Genomic DNA, 7,777 nt, shown 5'->3' with positions numbered 1-7,777 from the left:
TCCGTACATGTACAACTCTATATTTCTACCCTAATTAAAACAAATGTTCTCTCTTTGTCAGTAAAATTCTTTATCCTATACCATAATACTCTACAGTCATATTTACTCTATTGATTAACCATATACCAACTATTACATATTATATCATTTTTTCAATTATATTCTATACACATGCGGTCAAATGCAATGGAGACGCTCGATTTAACGTGGATACACCCCTACGTTAAAATAGAGTAGCACATACAGTGCTCTGATGCAGCAAAATTTGCTATACTATCTTGATACAACGCTACATTGAGTGGCCCACTACGGACAACCTTAGTGCAATTACATCAACTTTTGTGTTGGTAATGCTAATGGGTTTATCTTGATAAAACTCTCTTTATAATTAATCTACATTTATAATTAAGCCGCTAAATCATCCAATTTGTTAGTGTGACACAATATTAAATGCAAATAAAACTTGGATAAAACTCCCACTCAGCAGTCTCAATGCTAGAAGCCATAAGAGCAAGTAATAAGCCTTAAGCCTGTTTACATGACACTTTTGTTTAAGTGGATGAGAGAGACATAAATAAGTAGAGAAAGTGGACTCTCATGTAAGAGCCAGTTGCCGCACAAGCTCCAAGGCAAAAGGATAAAAGAAAAAGAGACAAGGGAACAATTTAAGAGTCAACTTTACATCTAACTTTATTATATAAATATTTTTATTGTTGGTTATAGATGACATGGCAAGGGTTTAAAGCCCACTATGGGCTATATTACCAACCTTGTTCTAAGCAGTTTCTATGCCTATTTAATTTGGATAGATACTATGCTTGATGTTTTTAATAGACAATTTATATAGAATGATCATTTTATCCAATCATATGTCTTCTCTCACTCATCTATCTATCAATCACGTTTCTGCATTATTTGTTTTCTGCATAGACATGATTTTTTTTTATTAAGAAACCATTTTCCTATCTTCTTTAATTACAGTGTCATATTAGATATCTTAATTAATAAACTGAAGGTTACATTTTTTAAGCACCGATGGAGTATCTTTTATGACCATCTGTTTCTTTCTCATTCCTTATACTTTTTTTTCGCATTCCTTAGTCCTTACACGCTAAATCTTCTTTTTTTTATTTCTCGTTACAACAAGTATAATAAAGGGATGCATGGCATGGCATGGCATGTCAGCATGTGTGCGTTGTATACTGAGGTGGGGTGTTAGAGGAGAGGGGTTTGAAGAGAAGCGAAGTTAGTTTATTCACAAGAGCTTAAAAACTTGACGAGTAAAATAAGGGCCTGTGTTTGGTTTTAGGGCTTATTTTCAAAATCTCATTTTAGAATCTGATTATTAACCAAACAGTTTATACTGTACATTGGATTTTGTTCCCAGAGCCCAGAATCTCACAATCTTCCTGTAAACTGATAATCCCTTTTACATTGGATTTGATGCAATATCAGATTTACTAGAATCTGTATAAACCAAACGCCGCTATACGAGTGGACTGTGCAAAATTATGCATAGCCCATAGATATTATATTATAAGGCTTTACTCTTAGCTAAAATGGTACTCCACTGCTATATAGTGCTATTGGACAGAGAGTAGCATTAAAAGGTAAGAAACACACTCATTTGATGCGCTGAAATTTCAGCAGATGGCCAAGCGAGCACCGGTCAGTCAACAATCAACACCGGTCGTGTGTCCTGACTCCTCCTGACCCCAAAAATGGCAGGAAGGCAAGGAAGGAGATCGAAGAACGAGAAGCAAGCTGACCCGACATGGCACCAATGGTCTCGGGACACATCAATCAACTGAGACAGGAAAAGGATGCGAAAGTGGAGTGAGCACACAGCCACACACGCACACTCTCCTATACTATAGTCCCCTGTGCTGTGCCGGGTACGAGTACGTAGGGCGTAACAGCGTATTGTAGGCACTAGCTAGACCTGCTTTATGTGAAGTCCCGTCGTCAGATCCTACGTTTTGCCTCACTGTCCGTCTGTCCCCGGCCAACATCGAGCTGACGAGCCCACACGAACAGAGAGGTGGCAACACTCAAACTATCTCACCGTCCGTATCCATATATATATATATATATATATATATATATATATATATATATATATATATATATATATATATATATATATATATATATATATATATATATATATATATATATATATATATATATATATATATATATATAGCTTTACAGCCGCGTCCACGTTCGCTCGTCCATCTGAAATATTGGCGGCGGTTAGCGGTGGCGGAAGTGAGAGGTCCGACCGGCGATGGGCGGCGAGAAGATGTCCACCACCGGCGCTGGCGATGACATTCTGCCTGTAACATCTGTGCATAAGTCAGCAGGTACGTCTGTTTCAATGGACATGCATCCTGTAGCGTCTGCAATCGCCTCATACACAGAGGGTGTCTCTGTTACTCCTCCGGCGGCATTGAGGGCACCTGGACATATCGAAGAGCACACAAAAACAGCAGAAGTGGTCGGCGCAGAGAAGCACATCCCTATGAGACATATTGGGCCGCATGAACAAGACACACCTCATATTCTTCAAAGCCACGTAAGTTCTCCCATATTACGTTAAATTTAGTCGCTATTGAATCGTAAATGTTAAATTTCTGTGCGCAGCCGGACAATATTGATATAAGATTGATACCTAAAGTCGGTATGACATTTAGTAACGTGGACGAGGCGTATAATTTTTATAGTCAATATGCATACGAGGTAGGATTTCCGTTGAAGAAATATAGGGAGCGGAAGAATTGTAAATGGTTGAACTGTTCAATGGAAGGAAAGAATGCTGAAAGGGTAGCTGGAAATCCAAGGATACGTAACACATGTTCGAAACGAACACAGTGCAAGGCTGGGATGAAACTTAAAAAAATCTACAATGATGCTGAAGAGAATGTTATTTCCGTTCGGATTGATCTGGTAAACTATGAGCATAATCATGAATTTTTGAAGAAAGATACAGAAAAAGGGCAATTGCAATGCAACAAAACACATGATCGTGAATATATGGAGTTCCTTATTGCGATGCAAGAAAGCAGGATTCCACAATATTGCATTATGGATTTTGTTACAGAAATGCATGGTGGCCCAGAAAACGTTCCAATAACCGTGCAGGACATGAGTAACCTGTAAGTGTATTATGCATTGACAATAATTGTATTTTATATTACATAAACAATCGTAATGTGTTGAGTTAGATATAGTGCATAATCATTACATTTTTTGACAGGAAAAAAGCATGGCAAAGGGAAAGAAATGCAAATGATGTGTCAAAGCTATTATCTTTTTTTCATTATGCAAGAAAGATAATCCACAATTTTTTTCAGACTTTCAACTGGACAAAGAAGGGAAAATTTTAAGCATATTTTGGTCCCATGCTAGCCAGCAAGCCGAGTACATTGATTTTGGTGATGTAGTTACATTTGATACTACACATAAGACTAATATGTACGATAAGCCATTAGGCATGTTTGTTGGCTCGAACCACCACCTACAATGCACAATATTTGGGTTTGCTTTACTAGGAGACGAGACAGTTGATACATTCGAGTGGGTCTTCAATACGTTCAAAACATGCATAGGATGTGACGGACCACGAGTGATGTTGACAGGTATGTTGTAATAAAATGGCTCGTAATTATTATGGCACGTACTATATGATATTATATTGGCTTGCATGATGTTATGTAAATTTATCTATTTCAGATCAAGACCCTGCAATGCCAATCGCACTTGGCAGAGTATTCCCAAACACAATACATCGATTGTGTTTGTGGCATGTGCAAAACAGGTATATGCCCCACTTGAATGAATTATATGCAAGATTTGAGGACATGGATTTCAAAACAAGGTTCCAATCTATAATACATCATCCATTGAATGAAATGGAGTTCGAGGCTGCCTGGCAAATGATGCTTGATGATTTCCAGCTACACGAGAACAACACCCTTGCCAGATTATATGAAATACGCAAAGATTGGGTACCTGCATTTTTCAAAGGAGACTATTGTGGTCTTATGGTCTCTACACAACGAAGCGAGAGCATGAACAAGTTGGTGAAGAGTGCCCACGTGGATGCAAACACACCGCTTCATCAATTTGAAAGCAAATGATGAAGCTCCTGCATAGTAGGAAGATGAAAGAGGCCAAAGAGGCACTAGGATGCATGGTAAGTGAAAAAAAATAATAAACATATGTTTTATGCTATTAAAAACAAAACAATATTAATACTATATTGTGTAATTTGCAGGGTCAAAAGGATACAACTACATTGTATATGTTTGAAATAAGAGTTGCAAGGGCATACACTAGAGCTGTGATGACAAGGTTTCAGGAGACAGTAAAATATGCAACTGCATACCGAATAGACCGTGATACAGAGGGTGAGGAACATGATTGGGTGGTGAAACATACTACAAGATCAAATAAAATTGTTTGGGGTCAACACCAATTCAAGATAAGGGCTGATGTGGATGCCGGAAAGTATTCATGTGAGTGCAAGCATTGGGAGCATACAGGTATGTTATACTAAACGATTTTTTCTATATAAAATTATAAATTATTACGAATACATAGCTGTTTGCGATTAATATATGACATAATGTATGTTTAATCAATTATAGGTCTATTTTGTGTTCATCTTGTACGCGCTTTCATACATCTACAAATTGAAAGGATCCCGAGTGAGTATATTTTGCAACGATACACATACTCCGCGCATCAAGATGTGGCTTTTTCAAGAGACGATAGGAATTTGAAAGGAAAAGATGGAGAAACTAGATCATATAGACAGAAGATGTTGCTTAAAAAAGCAATGAAAGTAGTACACCATGCGAGTCTGTCTAAAGCTGGGAATGATAAAGCCCTAGAGATGATGGACGCATTATTAGGGTTATTGATGCGTGTGGAGCCTGATATAGGTACTGGTGAGAGTTGTGGCACAAGTGTTTGCGATGACATCCAGGTACGCACCTCGTGATGTTACGAATTTTGCATAATTACTTGTCGATAATGATCCATGCTTGTAATGATGATATAGGTCGAAGCGTATGAAACAGAAGAAATGGCTATAGACAACTTACGCAAATTAGATGATGGGAACGAGGTATGGATCAAATCTTTATAATGTATTACATATGCTGCTCTATAAGATTTGTGTCTTCACTGGACTTTGTTTTATTTCACAGGAAATTTTAATGGGCTCTAATACAAATGAATGCAATACTAAGGATGATCAATGTAATATGCAGATATTAACATTGGAACATAACACTGACATTCGGCTGGTGAGAGCACCTAGAGGGGGGGGGGGTGAATAGGTGATCCTGTGAAACTTAAACTTATAGCCACAAAAACTTGTTAAGTGTTAGCGCAATAATCGCCAAGTGGCTAGAGAGAAGGTCTTGCACAATACGATAATCACAAAGAATTCAACACAGAGAAGACACAGTGATTTATCCCGTGGTTCGGCCAAGTACAAAACTTGCCTACTCCACGTTGTGGCGTCCCAACGGACGAGAGTTGCACTCAACTCCTCTCAAGTGATCCAATGATCAACTTGAATACCACAGTGTTATGCTTTTCTTTTCTTATCCCGTTCGCGAGGAATCTCCACAACTTGGAGCCTCTCGCCCTTACACTTTTGATGTTCACAAAGAATCACGGAGTAAGGAAGGGAAGCAACACACACAAATCCACAGCAAAATGCACACACACACGGCCAAGAATCGAGCTCAAAAGACTATCTCAAAGTTCTCACTAGAACGGAGCTCGAATCACTGAGAATGACAAACGAATGCGCAAAGACTGAGTGTGGATGATCAAGAATGCTCTAAGGTTGCTTGGTTTTCTCCTCCATGCGCCTAGGGGTCCCTTTTATAGCCCCAAGGCAGCTAGGAGCCGTTGAGAGCAAACCTGGAAGGCCAATCTTGCCTTCTGTCGTCGGGTGCACCGGACAGTCCGGTGCACACCGGACACTGTCCGGTGCCCGATTCCTTTCCATAAATGGCGCAGTTGACCGTTGGTGGCCAGAGAGCCGTTGGCGCACCGGACATGTCCGGTGCACACCGGACATTTCCGGTGCACACCGGACAGTCCGGTGCCCCCTTCTAGCCGTTGGCTCGGCCACGTGTCCCGCGCAGATCGCGCGGCCGACCGTTGGCCCGGCCGACCGTTGGCTCACCGGACAGTCCGGTGTACACCGGACAGTCCGGTGAATTTTAGCCGTACGCCGTCGGCGAATTCCCGAGAGCGGCCACTTCGCGCCGAGTCAGCCTGGCGCACCGGACACTGTCCGGTGCACCACCGGACACTGTCCGGTGCATCACCGGACAGTCCGGTGCCCCAGACCGAAACAGCCTTTTGGCTGTACATAGCCAACTCTTCTCTTTTCTTCTTCTTTCTGTTTCTCATACTTAGACAAGTATATTAGTACACAAAACCAATGTACTAAGACTTAGAAACATACCTTCGCTCTTGATTTGCACTTTGTCCATTCATGGGCATAGATTTACATTTAAGCACTTGTGTTGGCACTCAATCACCAAAATACTTAGAAATGGCCCAAGGGCACATTTCCCTTTCAATCTCCCCCTTTTTGGTGATTTATGCCAACACAACATAAAGCAACTAGAACAAGTGCAATATTACTTCAAATAAAAACTCAAGTTTATTTTGATTCAATTTGGCATATATGGATCATCCTTTGCCACCACTTGGTTTGTTTTTGCAAATCAAACACAAAATCCTATCTCTAAGTCAAATCCACTTGTAGAGACATAAAGAGAGGTTTTCCAACAAAAAATGATTCAAGATTCCAAAAACTCCCCCTTTTTCCCATAATCAACACTTCTCCCCACAAGGGGCCAACTTTTGACAAAAGAGACAATGCAAGAGTTTTGACAAACCAAAAGCTCTATCCTACTATTTTCAAAGTTTCTCAAGTGGTAGCTGATCCATTTATTGCTTTGGCCTTTATTTTCTCCCCCTTTGGCATCAAGCACCAAAACGGGATCAATCTTGGCCCCATAACCCCATTGCCTCACCAAAATCGTCAATTAAGAGCAAATGGCAATAAGAGTTCATGAGATGAACTTGGAATAAGTTACCCTCTCAACGGAGTGCAGTGGAAGTCTTTCATGGTCCAAGTCCACCTTTTCCCTTTCAATCTTCCCTCAAGACTAAATCATCAAACTCAAGCACATGGTTAGTTTCAAAGGGTCAAGTTGTAACACATCTCCCCCTAAACATGTGCATCACTTTGCAACGAACTTGTGAGGTCCAGGGAGTGTCTGTACAACTTGAGCACCACAGTAAGCAACAAAATGCGGAATGAACATAAACACATGTATGCTATAAATCAATCCAGGTTCCGCGAATCTAAGACATTTAGCTCACTACGCAACCTGCAAAAGGTCTTCTCATCTAGAGGCTTAGTGAAGATATCGGCTAGCTGGTTCTCGGTGCTAACATGAAACACTTCGATATCTCCCTTTTGCTGGTGGTCTCTCAAAAAGTGATGCCGGATGTCTATGTGCTTTATGCGGCTGTGCTCAACAGGATTTTCCGCCATGCGGATAGCACTCTCATTATCACATAGGAGTGGGACTTTGCTCAGATTGTAGCCAAAGTCCCGGAGGGTTTGCCTCATCCAAAGCAGTTGCGCGCAACACTGTCCTGCGGCAACGTACTCGGCCTCAGCGGTGGATAGGGCAACGGAGGTTTGTTTCTTAGAGTTCCACGACACCAG

The 7,777-nt window shown here is 40.7% G+C and overlaps 1 long non-coding RNA gene across 1 annotated transcript; it reads left to right on the top strand.

Moving 5' to 3' along the window:
• The first annotated feature begins 4,911 nt into the window (after positions 1–4,911).
• Positions 4,912–5,312, top strand: LOC103651384 (uncharacterized). The gene is made up of 3 exons (XR_564707.2): positions 4,912–4,993; positions 5,069–5,134; positions 5,217–5,312. It is a non-coding gene; the product is annotated as an uncharacterized lncRNA (long non-coding RNA).
• The last annotated feature ends 2,465 nt before the right edge of the window (positions 5,313–7,777 follow it).

Source organism: Zea mays, chromosome 3 (genome assembly GCF_902167145.1).
Source record: "Zea mays cultivar B73 chromosome 3, Zm-B73-REFERENCE-NAM-5.0, whole genome shotgun sequence".
NCBI classification, from domain to species: domain Eukaryota; kingdom Viridiplantae; phylum Streptophyta; class Magnoliopsida; order Poales; family Poaceae; genus Zea; species Zea mays.
The sequence above is the reverse complement of the archived record's forward strand: the minus strand, read 5'-3'. Positions and strand labels throughout refer to the sequence as shown.